Source organism: Ambystoma mexicanum, chromosome 9 (assembly GCF_040938575.1).
Source record: "Ambystoma mexicanum isolate Mex_15411 chromosome 9, UKY_AmexF1_1, whole genome shotgun sequence".
In the NCBI taxonomy this organism is placed as follows: domain Eukaryota; kingdom Metazoa; phylum Chordata; class Amphibia; order Caudata; family Ambystomatidae; genus Ambystoma; species Ambystoma mexicanum.
This window is the reverse complement of record NC_090931.1, coordinates 484,845,176-484,862,084: the sequence shown is the minus strand read 5'-3', so window position 1 is coordinate 484,862,084 and position 16,909 is coordinate 484,845,176.

Genomic DNA, 16,909 nt, shown 5'->3' with positions numbered 1-16,909 from the left:
ACAATTCTAAAATGTTAAATATATACAGTTCTAGGTGGTACCACTCTTACTCTGATTCCATTAAAATGCGACCACGGCTGACAGCCCCAAATAGCATACGATTAACACAATAAAACGATATCAACCGTAGAGTCAGGAGGAAGACAAGTGGGTTAGACAATTGCAGAGTACTGGGCCCCTACCCCTAGGCACAGTTCTGTATGAGGATCCCCCCACCTGGGCAACCTGTAAATGAAGATGCACTGCAAGCCCAGTCCATATATTGTCTAAGAGTCTTATCTTCTTCTATAGATCTGCAACCCAATGTACCTTGTGTTGTTGAGTTCTTCATCGGGGAATCGACGGGCCCTTCTTGAGTGCGCTCCCCTTGAGGCAGGAGCCACAGGTCGTCGATCTTCTGAGTTGAAGAAAAGGTGAAAGTTGTCGTTGAGGAAGCAGCTTCGGTCCTTGCGGTGCTCGTTGACGAGTGATCGAAAACATTCTGCAACAGGGGAGGCGTGCGGCGCACCCCGATGACGATGGTTTGTTGCCGCAAAGAGTTAGTGAAGAACTTTGGCCCAACAAAGGCGTTGAGTCGTCGGCGTCTGGCGTTCGTGAATGGGACGTGACCACGGCTGGTTTCAGTAGCTTCGTCTGCGTCTCCGAGGTCTTCGGGTGGCGGGAAACCCACCAGCGGATTCTCCTCGGTCGTCATTGGCCTTGACTTTCTCCGGCAGGACGAAAACAGTCGACGATGATGAACAAAGGAGTCCTTGGATCAAAGGTTCATAGGCACAGGGAGCACGGCGGCTCCGGTCGGCAATGGCAGTCGTCGACGGTTGACGGCTTTCTGGGGCTTCTCTTCGTTCTCCTCGGCGATCCCCTTCTCTGGTCGGTAGCCTTTCGTAGGTCTGTACCAGGGGGCTTTGGCAAAGCTCAGCTGGTGCACAATGGTCCCTTGTAGCTCGGGGAGACGTCTCCTTACCAGGTCCTTTCTTGGATCAGTTATTGAAGGCACAGCAGCTTTCAGACTACACGGAAGGGACCAGCGGTTCACCTTCTTCTTCCGGCTCGACTTCGAGAGTAAGAATCAAGTATCAACTTCAGCTTCTGAACGATTTCTAGCAGTGAGAAGCCCCCGAGATATACTGTTGATCTCCCATTCATTCTGCTGGGTCACACTTGGGTAACTAATCACTCAGAAGGGCATTCAGACAGTTAGTCAGCCAATCAGGCACACAGTGTATTCAGGCCATTCTTCTCCATCCAGACACTCACAACACAGAATGTGGATTCGGACAAGTACTCTGTCATTCAGCACTACACACTGCATTCATACCAGTTTCGGGCAAGGCTGTCTCAGTCATTGTGTCAAACACCAGATACTAGACAACCATAACAAAGAGAGTATTCGTCGCACAGTCCATTCACCCAGGTCGCACCCCACGGGCGTACCCACAACATACAGTCATTGGGAAGGCTCCAGCCAGTCTGGCCTGGATTTCCCCACAACACCATATATGGAACTTCCACCCAACAGCCAGTCAGGGCTTCCCGGGACTTCGGCAAAATAAGGTAACAGGCGATAGAAAGCAAGAGGCCACAGGGGCCATCTTATTTCCTATCAGGAATCCACTGATTCCAATGACAGGGCCTGGGCATCCCAAAATGTAGGATGCACAGGGCACCTGACAATTCAGCACGGAGCTGCCACCAGCCCGTACCCTGCTCTGTGGGCCACACAGAGGTGCCCAAAAACATACACTAGGAGTACAGGGTCATACTCCCACCCATGGGTGCCATAATGGTATCCCAAGGGTCTGTTCACTGTTAGGGAGAATTCTCTGTAAGGCTAATTTCCCAAACCCAGTGAGTCCCCCAGCAGCTTTGCTGGATTTTTGGGGTTTATTGTTTTCTCTCCTGCTAAGAGTGAGATTCTTTTCTCCAACTCTTAGACATGATTTGAGGTGTTCCTTTAACTTTCCATGTGTTTTATGGGCTATGGGGTCTTTTACTCCATAGGGTCTCATGTGTTTTTTTGATGTGGGTTACACAGCACCCTCCGTGCCGTAACCCAGGGGTGTCGTAGCGACCCCCCAACATAGACTCCATACCCTGGGACTGACTACTGTCTCCCAGGGCATGTAAAGTCACCATTGGCTTTGCTAGTCCCAAATAATGAACAGAAACCAGTACAAACCATCATATTGTGGACGTACTGGTCGGGGCAATTCGATTGCCCCGGGGTCTGTTGTTCGAGGGGGCATGTCTCCGCCCCCCCTGATCGAGTTTTGGCTGGTGGCAGTGGATACTACTTTTTATATTCGACTGCGTATATATTTCTCTATGGGATTTTCCCATTGTTCGAGGCTACCAACTTTAATTATTTAATTCGTATAGCCTCGAACATACCGCCGGTTTATTTATTTAATATTAATTCGCCGGTTGGTATTTTTTGCCAGAACTCAATTCTAAAATGGCGTTTGTGTTCTCTTCTGTGACTCCAACCAAAGTCGAGCCCTTTGTTCCACTTTTTGGCAGGCTTCTCCACAGAAGCCTCAAAAAGTGGTGCCACTCTGTCTGGGTACCACACGGGGGGGTGTCGGAGGGGGTTTAGGCACCCTGGACTGAGTTACCTTGGTAACTCAAGTCGCACTCTTGTATGATTGGCCCAAGTGGTGAGCCGGCCGGCTCACCACTTAGCATGTTTGATTGACAGCTAGGCTGAGTGAATGGGGGTGTGCTGCATAAAAGCAGGGCTTTGGGGACTGGAACTTCAGAAGTCGCCACAGGACCTAAGAATCCGAGGAGGGAGAAGCTGAGCCGGCCTGCAACGACGATACCACCGGTGGAGACCTGCTGAACCGTCTCACCACTTTTCCCAACGACAGAGGAGATCTCCAGCCCGGAGAGTCTTCTTCCTTCGACTGGTGGGGATAACCAGTCTACCTTCTTTTCGCCTTCCTGGAGCATCTTGTGGCCGCCTTGCCTGTGCCAAGCACCCCAGCAACCGGGATACCACGTTTTCACCACTATCACGAACCGAAAGGGTAGTACCTTTGTACCGGAGAACTCCGCGGCTGGTTTCTTCCCTGGCAGTGCAACGACCTTCATCTTTCCTCCACAACGAGATCTTCTCTTCCTCTGGACGACGCTGCAACTTGCACCCGCTGCCAGGAACAACTGCCCCCGCTGGAGGATCCTCTCCATTTAAGGTACCGTTTCCGCCTGGCTTCCCTTGCAACCGATTGAACGGGGTGTATTAAATCCTCGTCTCTCGAACCTGGGTTAGCCTGGGACACCTTAGCTAACTATTCTGAACTGAACTAAAACTTTTTCGAACTACCTCCACAAACTTACTCTGTGTAACTGTCTGATCTTGGGCATCTTCCGCCTGGCTCCCTTGAAAGTGGGCCTGGCACGCTCAGCAGTAGACTGTGCCTTCCTAACTTGCTGTGGTTCTTTAAAAAGTGTATCGTGTGTGTGCTTCCATAATTCTGCTTTTCCCTCCTTTTTTATTTAACTTGTTGGAGTGCCATCGAACGTTAAGCGCTCACCTCTGTCTGGAAATAAGTGGTGTTAACTAAGACTTGTCCAACAAGTAATCAGGGATGTACATATGATAATAGTGATTCTGTTTTGAACTTATTTTACCAATTTAGTTCTAGTGTGTTTTATAAATGTGTGTTAAATAATTAATTATATACTTTTACACCCAAGCTCTGGTCAGTGTTTGCTTGTGCTACTGTATTCCTGTACCTATTTTGTATGCTCTGTACACTGCCTAACTCTTCTTGAGGGAAGTCTGACTGCTCAGCCACAGCTACCAAGTGAATTTGTGTGGTACAGACTGCTACCAAGTGGGTTTACTGCCAAACACCTGTAGTCTTAAATCTTTTGCAATGGTCCCTAAGGGAACTGCACAGGTTTCTGCCTAACATTCACCAAACCAAATACAGGAAGAGCCGCACCGCCAGGAGTCCCACATGAACTCCTGCGTGGAAAACAAGACAGAACATACATGATAAAGCAATAAAGGACAAGGATTCAGAGGCCCTATCTAGCATCACACCACTCTCGCAGGAGATAGCAGAATTTGGGCAGACATCTGGTCTTAGGATAAACTGTCTAACATCCATTTTATTCCCACTTAATGAGAACATGATTAAACCGGTGGACATACAGGGTTATAGATGGGAACAAGAGTCGGTCACGTACCTCGGGGTGCGAGTGAGCCAAGACGCTGCTGGGGGACAACCATAGGAAGTACCTGAGGGATCTGAGATCCAGGGTGGATGGGTGGTGTAGGCTCCCACTCTCGCTGCTAGGTCGGATATCAATTGCCAAAATGGTGGTAGTTCCCAAACGCCGGGTATCAGATTCTTTGCCGAGCTGAGGACCCAGCTGATAAGGCTAGCGTGGCACCCGCGGGCCCTGCAAGTAAGTTGGGACACCCTGGTCCTCACCTGGGAGTGTGGGGGTCTGGGGGTGTAGGGCACTGGGCATGGAGTTGTATTTCCTTGCTGCGCAGCTACACTTTGCGTCCTACTGGATGATGGGTGCGCCAAGGCATCCCCATATACGCATTGAGAGATGCTCGGTGTGCCCTTATATGCTGCAGAGGGTCCTGATAATGCGGAAGGTGGGGTACAAATGTTAATTCGACCCTGTCGCATGCACTATTCATGCATGGATCTGAGTACTGGGAAGACTGCAAGTCGATTTCCCATTTGACCCGGGGCTTCCGATATAGAAAATAGAGTGCCTTCCACCGACATATGATGAAGCTGTAATACAAGAGTGGAAGGGGGTGGGGATTGAATGCATGGCTGACTTGTACCCTGGGGGAACATTTGTATCACAAGAGCAATTCTCAACGAAGATGGGCGGGGGCTTCACCGCACATTGCGGTATCTTCGAATGCGGGCGGCATTTAAAGCATGGTCCCCGGCATTCCCAAACATCCTGACATCCTCCCACTGATGCAATACCTAATTGGCTCCCCGGCTATGAGGCGGGCGGTCTCTGCAATTTATAGGCTTATTAAGCGCGACAACCCGGGGAAACCTTGGATGCAGGCGTCAAAGGGAAGAGGACGCAGGAACCCCCTTCACAGATGAGCAATGGGCAAGAGTATGTGAGCGTACACACAGTGGGGCGTTTAATACGCGACTGCAGCTGATCCAGCTTAAAACTTAAAACACGGTCTAACACTGGACCTGCTGATTTTTTTCACATGTTGTGGATGTGTCCTAAACTATGGGAGTTCTGGTGGTGGAAGCTTTCTCTACTATGTTGCGGAGATTAATACCATGTGACTTACTGTGCTGCATGTTTTCCTGGTTTCCTGGGGAACCTAAGCACAACCAGAAATTGTTTACAACATGTATGATAATAGCAACGAGGTGTATCTTATTGAGATGGACTGGCGCAACCCCTCCCGGGGTACAAACTTGGCTCATGGACTTGATCTGTCTTAGCGGGCCAATAAACAATACAGACTATTGTGCAGCCAGCAGACTAGGCCCAAGAACATTTGGGGCACCTTCGTGTCCTATCTAGTGTCTCAGGGATCTGATTTGGAAGCGAGAGAATCAACACCGACTCCATAGGCAAGGGACTGCAACCAGGCATAACTTGTGCATGTACCAATAGGACAAAATGTACTGCACGATTGATGCTGCCTACCCGCCAATAAACACTCTCGGGGGGAGTCCTGCTGGTTAATGTTTGATACATTGCCTGTTATTGACCTCAACGTTATACCTCAAATCGCTACTGTGTTGCTGAATGTCTTACGATGTGAACCACTTAATAAAGAAAGTTTTTTAAAAAGAAGTTTTAAAATTAAATTGTAACAATGTAATCAATGCTCTTTGAGACAAGAGCTATACATAAGATATTGTAAAATATCAGTTTTCATCCATTTTAACTGTGATGTAATATTTAATATGTTCTAATGGTTTCAATAGGATCATTTTGTTATATATGAGGGAGAGCTGGTTCCTGGCTACCTGCATTGACAAAAGCAACCAGAATCCCCTGAGGCCATATTTGGCATTAGCTAGCAACACCTGAACAGACTGCCTCCCTGATGAGTGCAAGAGGTATGAAAGTGCATGGAGGAGATCAACTGGACTGTTGAAGGCACACTAAGCTGGGAACGAGAGTGCGCCCCTCGCCCGCCCGCTCCTCCCCCGCCCCACTAGTATGAAATAATGTTGGGAGCTCCGGACTCCAGCGAGGCAGCACCAGGGTGACACATCCCCCACTCTGGAGAGCCACACTGTGGGCGGGGCTCGGAAGTACTTAATCAGAAAGACTAGGATGCTACAGTAAAACGTGGCAGGTTAATGGCGGATCCGCCACCTCGACCAAAGCTAACAGGAAGGGTTCCCCATGACAATATGTATATATGATTCTTTAAGTGGAAGAGACAATTTCAAGGTTCAGACAATTTCAAAATGCTGTTTTCCAGCTTGGTTTGGTGGTTGGCAAATCCAATTTTACTGTTTCAAGGAAAAATCTGAAAAAAAGGTTACATAAGAAAAAGGTTTTTATTTTTAAAAAAGTTGTTTATTGATGTTACATTTTCATGTTGAAATTCATATATTCTGTATGTGGGCTATAAATTAAGCATTTGTTTTCTGTTTGATTAGTGGCTTAGGAAGAAGAGGAGAATAAAGACTCAGCCAACTACACAAACTAATGATGTTGCTTGCCAAACCATTGTCACTTGGGAGCAGCTAGATATTGAGGCTCAGAATGATCCTCGCAAGATTCAATGTCATGATGCAGATGTCCAGTTGCTGGAATTTCAATTGAATGTCAGAAGTGACCCGTTGGAAAGTAACCCTGGATCATTGTTACAGCACAGGTCACCCAGAAGAAACAGACAACACAGAAGATGTTTCAAACCTTCTTGCAGAACCGCTCACACAATCCGCACCCTCTAATAAAATGCTATTTTATAAACAATGATCCTTGTTTCCCCAATACGTGTGGACAAATCGCAAATATCCCACACAGAAATAACCGAAGCATCTTTGCTACTGATTGACAATTGTGCTTGTGATGTGGACTTCACTCTTCCTAGTGTTAAGGATTTATCCACCACCATGGAATTGGAAACCAGTATACTTCTGTGCAATTGGCTATTGAAGGAAACAAAATACATTGGCCCTCATTACGACCCTGGCGGAGTGGGTCTACGCCAGCGGTATTCGCGGCGGACCCGTCCGCCCTACTACGAGATCCCGTAGCGCCATGGTGAGTTTTACGCCCGGTTTTTCCGGGCGGAAAAATCCATGGCGCTACGGGACCTCGTCGTTAATTACGCCACCGTAATTTACGGTGGCGTAATTAACTCCTTCCCCACTCCCATTATACCCTATGGGGCAAAAATGGGAATGGGGAAGGGTAAAATGGGGATTGGGGATTTACCGCCCCGCCAAGGTCGGAATGGGGCGGTAAATCCGCCAACCCCCATGGCGGTATCGGCAGCTTTCCGCCGTGCTCCATGGTGCATATTGCACCACGATCTCCACCAGGGTCGTAATGAGGGCCATTGTATTTGACTGCTGCCTGATCGAGATCATGAAAATGATAAAATGTGATCATAAATTGCATAGGAGGATTTGTGGGGAGCCATTGGTGAAGTTTACTTGTGTAGTCAAATGCACCAACCTTAAGATCAAGGGTAGCTGTGTACACCACCCTAACTCATTTGTTGTTTAGCGGACTAACATACTGTACGATTTCAAGTTTTTATAATTTTATGGGACTCGAGTTCCTTTCAAAAACCCAGTACTACAAATATCGGAAGGATTTCTTGTTCCCCGGTATTAGCCAGGCATGGACACTCGAACAGATGTCGATGGACAATGCTCTCGCTGGCAAAAGGCTCTTGTTTGCTGGTGATGGACAGTGTGACAGTCCAGGGTTTTCTGATAAATACTGTACCTACCACTTCCAAGTCATGGAAACTAGAAAAATAGTGAGTTCAGTCGTCGTGCAAGTATCTCAATGTACATCTTCTGTTGCCATGGAAAAATATGGTTTCATTAAATCCATTCAACTTCTGCAATTCAGAGGAATGCAAATAGACCTGATAGCCACTGACGGGCATGTTTCAATAGCCAAGGTGTGCAAGAGCAGTTCCCAGACATAAAGCATCAATATGATATATGGCACGTTGCAAAATCAATTTTGAAACTAATTACAGCTGCTGGAAAAAAGGCTACAGAATTTTTTTTTAATTCGTCCCAGTGTGTCAGCAACCATCTTTGGTGGAGCTCAAAAACTTGTGATGGATCTGTAGATATTCTGCTTGAACAATAGCATTCATTGATGCACCATTGTTCTAACATACACTCTTGGAAAGAAAACGAAAATGCCCACGAGTGTGCAACTGGACCTTTGAGCAAGGAACAGGAGCGTAAGAAAAGGTGGTTGGTTCTAGGCTCCCATTCTCACATAGCACTTAAGAAGATTGTGTGTTACAAAAAGCTTTCAAGAGACATGAGGAGTTTCTCTGAGTTCTGCCACGCTGGAGATTTGGAGAAGTTCCATAATATGTACCTAAAGTACAGGCCTTAAAAGTTGCATTTTAGCATAGATGGCATGGAGGCCATAACAAGACTGGCTGTACTTGCACACAACGAGAACGTTGGAAGGGAACAAGAAAAACTGCATGAATTTTTGGGATTCCTCGTTACAACAAGGAGTTTAGCAAACAAAGCAAACAGTGTTTGGCAAAGCCAATATTTCATCAGATGGATTTTGAATTTGTGAAAGATCTGCCATTGAATGCGTTGGCCATGTAAATCCATGGAATTAACCCAGCCTATGCCACAGAACATTGCAAAAGAGGTTTGCCCTCCCAAACTTGAACTTGTTGAAAGGTTGACTTCAAGATTTAAATAATGAGGGGGCGTGGCTTGGCACCAAAGAAGATGGCTGCATAGGCACGCTACTCCGGGCTACTCACTTATCTCTTTCAAGCAACACCTCGGAAATAAATAAAAAATCCCCTTCTCCTTACCAGACTGTTGAGGGCTCCTTATCTCTTCATTGCAACATTTTCCGACGCTGTAAATGGCCCCTCCACTCGCTCCGGAGCCCTGCGACTGTCCGCTCTTTGAAAATCTGTCTTTTGTGTGGAAGCTCCCAGCAGCAGCGGTGATGCAATCAGCTGGTTCGGGCATAGTCAGGCTTTCTCGTTCAGCATCCAGCGTCACCTTATGGCCACTTCATTGTACTGCGAAGGAAAAGGATATTTAAAAAAAGGAAAGGAGAGAAGAGGTTTTACTCATAAAATTAAGAGAATTGGACTGCATATTGGAGGTAACTTTATTTACTCTATATAACAGTTACCTTTTAACATAGCTCCTTGGAAATAACTATTTCTTGTGCCGGTGTGATATAGTGCTTCTCTTGCCTTTATCTGCATTTCATCTGCTATTCATTCTTCAATATTGCCTCTGGTAAAAAATAACCAGAAATCGCCTGCTGCCTCTAAAGATGTTCAATCTATGTCTGCCACTCATAAAAGACTCAAAAGTGGGTCATATCCGCCGCTATCCTCCACAGACCCTGCCAGTGAAGCAGATTGAACAAGAAATTAGCTCTCTCAAACCTTTTATTGAAAACACCAACCAAAAACTACAACAGTTAGATGAAAGGTGGAATACTTTTGAAAACAGAATGACTGAAATGGAAAACGGAATTGGTTATGTGGGAGATGTTGCACCTATAGTTACCCAGTTGGAAAAAATGGTGAGAGACCTCCAAAAACATAATGAAGAATTAGAAAACAGAAGTAGGCGCAATAACCTACGCATTACGGGCCTCCCGGAGGGATGTGAGGTGAATGACACTATCCTGTTTCTTCAAAATGTGTTATCTCTGTTACTGCAATACCCAAAAGAAATCATCCTCCATATTCAACACACTCACTGCATTGGCCCAGTAAGAAGTTTGCAATCTTCACAATTTCCACCGCGCATTTTGATTTTTTTACTTGCTGGAATATACCCAACTGCAGCTTATCTTAAAAGCTAAAGAGAAGAACACGCTGGTCTGACATGGCTAAGAAGACCGTCCAATGCAGAAAGGAGTTCCTCTCTTATCGTCCTGCGTTAAAACAACTTAATGTCAGATACAGACTATATCATCTGTGCTCTTTTAAGGTGACATATGAAGGTCGTACATCAATATTTGATGTTCCCGGCTGACCTTAAGGCTTAAATTTGGTCCCTCAAGTCTGGCCGTATGGATACTTCGCTCCCTACCAACGCCTCATCCTCTGGCTCTTGACTCTGTGTATCATTGTGTGTTGCTGTAACTAATGTTTGCCCTCAATGATTGTGGTATGGGTACCACTGGTGTACCCTTCGTCTTCCAAGGCTAGATGTGTTCTCCTTGGCCCTGCTGGTGTCATCATCTTTTCTCCTAATTTCTCCTTCTTGTAACTTGATCCTTTCTGTTCTTCCTATATTCTGTGTCTTTACTCTTTATTCTGTTCAGTGTCATGCTTCTTATTTTTGGCTCATTCCACCTGTTCAAGTATCCCCTTCCTTCCCCTATTTCCTTTTGTTTTTCCCCTCTGTGCCTTTGTATTGTGGGTTCTTATCTCAGTTGGATTTATCTATTCTCATGTTGTGCTTTATGCTGATTGGGTTTACAGTGTTAGATTATTTTCCCTTTGCTAGGTATTTCTACAAAACAGTGCTAACCATGCTCCTCAGGTACAATAGTTTTTAAATGTGTAACTTCGAACATTAAGAGCTGCAATAACCCAGTTCAGAGGTATAAAATGATCTCCCATCTTCAAAAGCTGAACTCATCTATTGCTCTCTTTGCCGAACGGCTTTTTGTTGAACTGCATTTTAAGCAGGGGATTTCCTCATGAAGTATTCAAGCTGAGACGAACTACATTAAATATTGGGAAGAGGATCGGAGGGGGCGCTGTTGCGCAACAAGGTGGCCGCCTAAGTGTGGAGCTAGCTCCTCTCCGGCGTTTAATCCTTCTGAAAATATATCCTATAACTGCCTTCCCCTGAGCTACAAGACCAGCGGCACTGATCGTAGCAACTATCCTGGACCCTCCGTAAAAAACAACGGGTGAAATCGGACCCTGCGTGCCCTGATACGAACGTGGTCGCAGATAGGAGGCCCCGGGCTGCTCCACAGCTCCGGAGTGACTAACGCGGGAGCCGCGGCTCCTGGTGGTTCGCGGGCCCTGCTATGGGCGGGACCAGCCACGCGGGCGGTGCAGGCGGCGGACAGAGACACCGGCGACCCGAGCTGCCTGGAGAGCCATCAGAGTGTGGACAACATACGCGCAACGAGGACGGGGTCCTCTCTGGTAGGATAAGCGCTGCCTGCTCCTTCACATATACTGAACCGCACGCACTCAACTCTGATCTACCTACCCAGCGCTGAAGGCATCCCGCGCCCCTTGCGCAGCCTTGAGCGGCGCTGGCCGCGTAGAGCCCCCACTGCTGGCTGCGAGCTCCATCAGGCAGCCGGCAACATTTGAAAACAAAACGTGGCAGCCCTGACTCTACCCCTGCGGGTGGGATTGCACGAGGCATCAATACTAGCGTGCGTAGTACACGTGAGCTGCTGTTGACAGGCGCCTGGGGGCAAACGAGTGAAGCAGGCACTCTTGTAAGAACACTGTGCTTTTTTTCCCAGACATGTATACAGGGGGTTTCGGAGGAAAGTCCCCGTTGTTTTGAAGGATGCCCACATTATACTTTAAACAAACGCTCATCTCACGTGTGGAACCTGCCTTGGCCCCGGGGCCGGCAGCACCTTTGGGGCACAACACTGCTCGGGAACAAACTACTTCATCACCCCTCCTTGGGAGAGGCGGAGGGAGGATCAAAGGATATCTCAAAACATGTCTAAGAGTGGGAGAAAAAGAGTCTCAGGGCCTCATTACACGTTGTGCGGTAAAAATCGGAATTTTACGGCATGGCGCTATTAGCATGTCCGCCCTCGCAAAAGACCGTTAATAGCGTCCCATTACGAGTTCGCGGACACGAGCATAGCGCCATGCCGTAAATGTCATTACCGCCATGCCCCAAAAGTCCACAGTGCTGATAGCACCTCCGCCCTCACGCAACATGCTAATAGCGGTCACCGGAAATAGCGTCATCGCACAGGAACGGGAAAGAGAACGGCGGCCATCTTTAAAAACACAATCCAGTGCCATCCTCTGCATCCAGGACATCTTACCGGAGAACTCTGACCAAAAACCATCCAGGACTGCCTGAAGATGTCAAAGGCCCTGAAAAAATCCTCTGATCGACAGCGGAAAGAGAAATTCACACCAGAGGAGCTCATAATGCTGACTAGCACACTTGCAGCCAATGCGGAGGTCGTATTTGCCAATGATATGCGCCGGGAGGCGATCATGAAGAAAAAGGCCATCTGGGACGAAGTAGCCCGCAAAGTAAGTGCGGTGGGCACTACCACCCGCAGCGTGAAGGACTGCCGCAAGAGGTGGGACGACCTCCGGCTACGTGTGCGGAATATCCTATCAGTCAACCGCAACCTTGCAATGGCCACAGGAGGAGGCGCAGAATCACCTCTGAAGATGAAGGAGTGGGAGGAGACATGTGCCTCCACCATCGGAGTCGAAGCCATAGAGGGGGTCGGAGACATGGAGCATGGTGTGGCCGTCTCATCTGATGGAGGTGAGTGAATACGTCAAACAATGCACAGTGAAGGGTGAGGGGGTACCCTGAACACGTTTCGATGACCAGGCCATTGGTCCTGCCACACACATACATGCATGCATCACCATATACACGTGCAATACTGACCCATCAATGCATGACCAACCCGACATCCCCATGACAAGAATCACTGATGAATAGGCCCCAATGCATAGAGCAGCATGACGTGAACATTCTCCATGAGGCACCTAGACCCATTAACAATGATGTACCCTATTTATGTCCTCCACAGGATCACCGACAGACACTGGAGAGACAAGCACCGCAGCACGTACTCCCCCAGCAGCCAAAAAAGCCAGAATGCATGAGAGGGGTGACACCGCCACCACCTCCAGGGGAAGTGGGAGGACAGTCCATCTGCAGAGGGCCAAGGGCAGCAGGAGCACCATTGCATCACAGCCTGAGGGCACGGCTCCTGTTGTAGCCGAACCCACGCAAGTGTGCCCCATCACTGCTGAGATGAGCACGGAGGGCACGCACTCTGCAGCCACCAGCTCCACTGGGGAGGCAGCAGCCACCACAACGGCCAGTGACAAGGAGGACGCAATCGACGTCCTACAACTCATCCATGACCCCAGCCCAACATGGTCCATTGAGGGGAGTCCGAGGGCAACGTCCGGATCTGCTACCCAGGGAGCACATGACACCCTCACTGTAGAAGGTGCATGGAGCCCTCAGCTGTCCTCACCTCACCGGATGACGGGTGCATGGACCAAGGCGCACCGTCCAGCCCAGCGGCACCTACCACCCTGGCAGACCTTGCAACCATCAGCCGGAGGCAGGAATACATGGCTGCGCTGGTCGCCCAGCATATGGCCGAGACAGGCCGTCTAAGGGATGACCTCCAAAAATATGCTGGCCAAACAAAGGAGGCCATGGAGGCCTGCACTGACAGGATATGCCAGGAGATGGGCCAACTCCGCCAGGCCATTCTACGTATTGGGGACATCATGGAGCAGCATCACCAACCCCCAACACAGGATCGACTGGGAACCTCCTCCTCAGCGAGTTCCCAGCAGACCAGCCCCCTGCGCCTCTCCCTGCGCAACCTGAGGCGCCCCGCATCACAGCAACCCAATGTCGGTGGGGGCCCTGATGCTTAGCTCCACCAAGGACCAGGTGGCACATGTTGTGCAGGAAACATTATAGACACCATAAGACTCACCTGGGTGTTTTGGGGGGGAGGGGGGTAAGGGTGCATTTGGGTGTTTTGGGGGGGGTAAGGGTGCATTTGGGTGTTTTGGGGTGTTGCATTTGTTATCACATTCTGTTCAATACACAGTTGTTCTGAAGTTGAAACCCAAGCGTGGTCTCCATCATTGCATATGTGTCATTTATCTCGGACAGGGTCCGTTGTGGTACTCCAAACATGCACAAGGGCAACAATATCCATCTCCGTCCATGCTTTTTCACCTTTGTGCCTGATGGGATTTCAGAATCAGATGCTGACGCACATCGTTGTGCCCTCTTGGCATTGCCTCTTGCATGTCCTGCCGGGGCATTCCAGCCGTACTCATCCACATCCCCATCATGCTCTTCTGGTGGTTGCATGTCAATTTCAGGTGGCATTGGCACATTCCATCATATGCAAATTTTTTGGTGCTCTACACATGGCCTGGTTATCTTTGCCACTTTGACACGGCTGTACAGGAGTGCCTTACACAGGCTGCTTAGGCAGCGGAGCACTGTCATTGGAAGACTGACTGCCAGCTCTATCACGACGCAGGTACGGGGATGTGCAATATTGTTGTCCTCTTCCTGCTGGTTCTGTGGGTTCCGTACAGGGGTTGGGAGCCACCTCCTCAGTGGATCGCTGGCATTGCCTGTATGGTGTGAGGAATGGGTACCTGTTACGGGTCACCACTGGTGTGGCCTGTTGTTGTTGGTGCTGCACTGCTATCATGTAGTCAAGGCTGTCATGTCATGCTGCTGCTATTGGGACCATCTTGGTGTGGGAAGGGGTGTGGGTAGGGGTGTGGTGTGCTCTTTTGTGCTCCCTGTCTCCATTGCATGCACCTGTGCTGATTCTGTCCACCTGTAGTTGATGGGTACACTGCTGAGGTCTCTTAACGGGTGCTTTTCGATGCCGTTATTAGCGCCATGCCGGTAAGGGGTTTTTGGGTGTTTTACATGCCGCTAATACCATGTCCGCATGGCTTGTGATGGCCTGGTATTAGCGCCATGGCGCTAATTCCGGCCTGGGGGTCGCGCGCCCGCGGCCTTGCCGCAATTACTTGCACCGTAATTAACGGGTGCGCAGATAGCGGTGGGTCCGGGTCGTGATTGGCTTAGGGAATTAACGGTACCGGTAAAACTTTACCGGTACCGGTATTCCATTACCGCACAACGTGTAATGAGGCCCTCACTCTTAGCAGGAGAAAAAAACAAACCCCAAAAATCCAGCAAAGCTGCTTGGGGGACTCACTACGTTTGGGAAATTAGCCTTAACAGAGAATTATCCCTAACACACGATCTCCCCCTTGGATCAATTAAATTCAGCATAATCTGGAGCAGAAACTCCAAGAAGCCACCCGGTGCACTTGCTCCAAGACAAGCTGCTCCACCTGACCAACACTGGCGCAGGGGCGAAACTGACTCTCATTTGCTGATGCCCCCGGAATTAGCCATCCTAGAGTACAATTGATCCACCCCATCTCCGCACACTACATGTGCAGAGGGCAACACACCCCCAGCCAGAGTAATAGAGGTAAAGCTCCTTCTTTCCCACCAACGTAATCCGCACAATACACGGCCGGGTGGGAGGACACAGTCCATTCCTGAGAACATTGGTGGAACTGGCAGGAAGTACACCTAACGCTGGATAGAACAAATGGGCATGCACTCCACGGTACACCTTACTTTGTCGCCCAAATTACCCTAGATGCCCTGTCGCAGAATAAAGAGACGGGTGAGCTACAAGAACTAGAATACTGCAATAAACATGCACGTAATTTATGCGCAGAAGCCTCCTTAAATCCAGGGCCGACAATACCTAAGGGACACGACACCGTCCAGGGACAATCCACTTCATTAATCTACCTGTGCAGATGCGGACAGGAGACCATACGGCCTCCCCCTCGGCTTGATCAGAGTCATTAAAACCTGAAGTGGCAATATCAAGGAGGCACCTTGCGCATACGCCCCAAGAAAACCCACCCCACTTGGCTAACACCTGCACGGGGGCGTGGCTGCCTTTCGTTGGCTGGCCCCGCTGGAAGTTGGTTCTCCTGAACTTGCCCGACCCATCCCTCCACGGCAGGCCTCACAATCATAAGGCAGCTTGCCCTTAAGCCTGAGTAGTGAAAATATTGCTCCTGCATTCCAGTCAACGCAATCCTGATAATACGCGGGCACGTGGGAGGACATAGTCCATTCCTGAGAACATTGGTGGAACCAGCGAAACGCACGTCTAATGCTGGCTAGCACATAAAGGCAAGTACCCCCCGGTACATCCAACTCTGTTGCCCAAATCGCCCTAATCGTCTTTTTGCCGAGTGGTGAGACGGGTGGGACACTAGAACCAGAAACCTGCAGTGGCTGCTGCTGAGATCACCCTACTTGGTGGGCAGCGTGGGCGCAGTCCTGTGCACAGATCAAAGTGGACCCTAATTCCGGCGGACATCCACGTTCCTCACCATAATTGATATAACCAAGTGGACACCCATACGATGCCTGGAAAGAACGTGGTTAAAAGCAGGAAGACCGGGCCGATGGATTCCTTCACAAACAACCTCCGAGAACTCGGACCCAATGACAGCTGCTGAGCCCCCGACTACAGAGGACTCCAAGTTTGACCACCTCCTAACAACGGTCCAAAACGGGTTCCTGGCAATCAATGTTAAACTAGACGATATTGTATCTACAATAGGCTTCCTCAAAGCCAGGGTAGACAAAGAAAGCACCAGAATCACAGATGCCGAAAACAGAATAAGTGCAAATGAAGATTCGACCCACCAAAACATTCATGACATCACCCTCTTGAAAAGTGAAATTAACAAACTCTGTGATAAGTGTGATGATTTGGAGTCAAGGTTGAGAAGGAATAATATACGCATTGTCCGCCTATCAGAATCCTTTTGCAAAGGTCCGATGGAAACCCAAATTGAAACCCTCTTGAAGACCCTCCTGGGTGCTGACTCATTCTCCCCTCAATTCTTGGCCGTACGGGCACATCACTCACT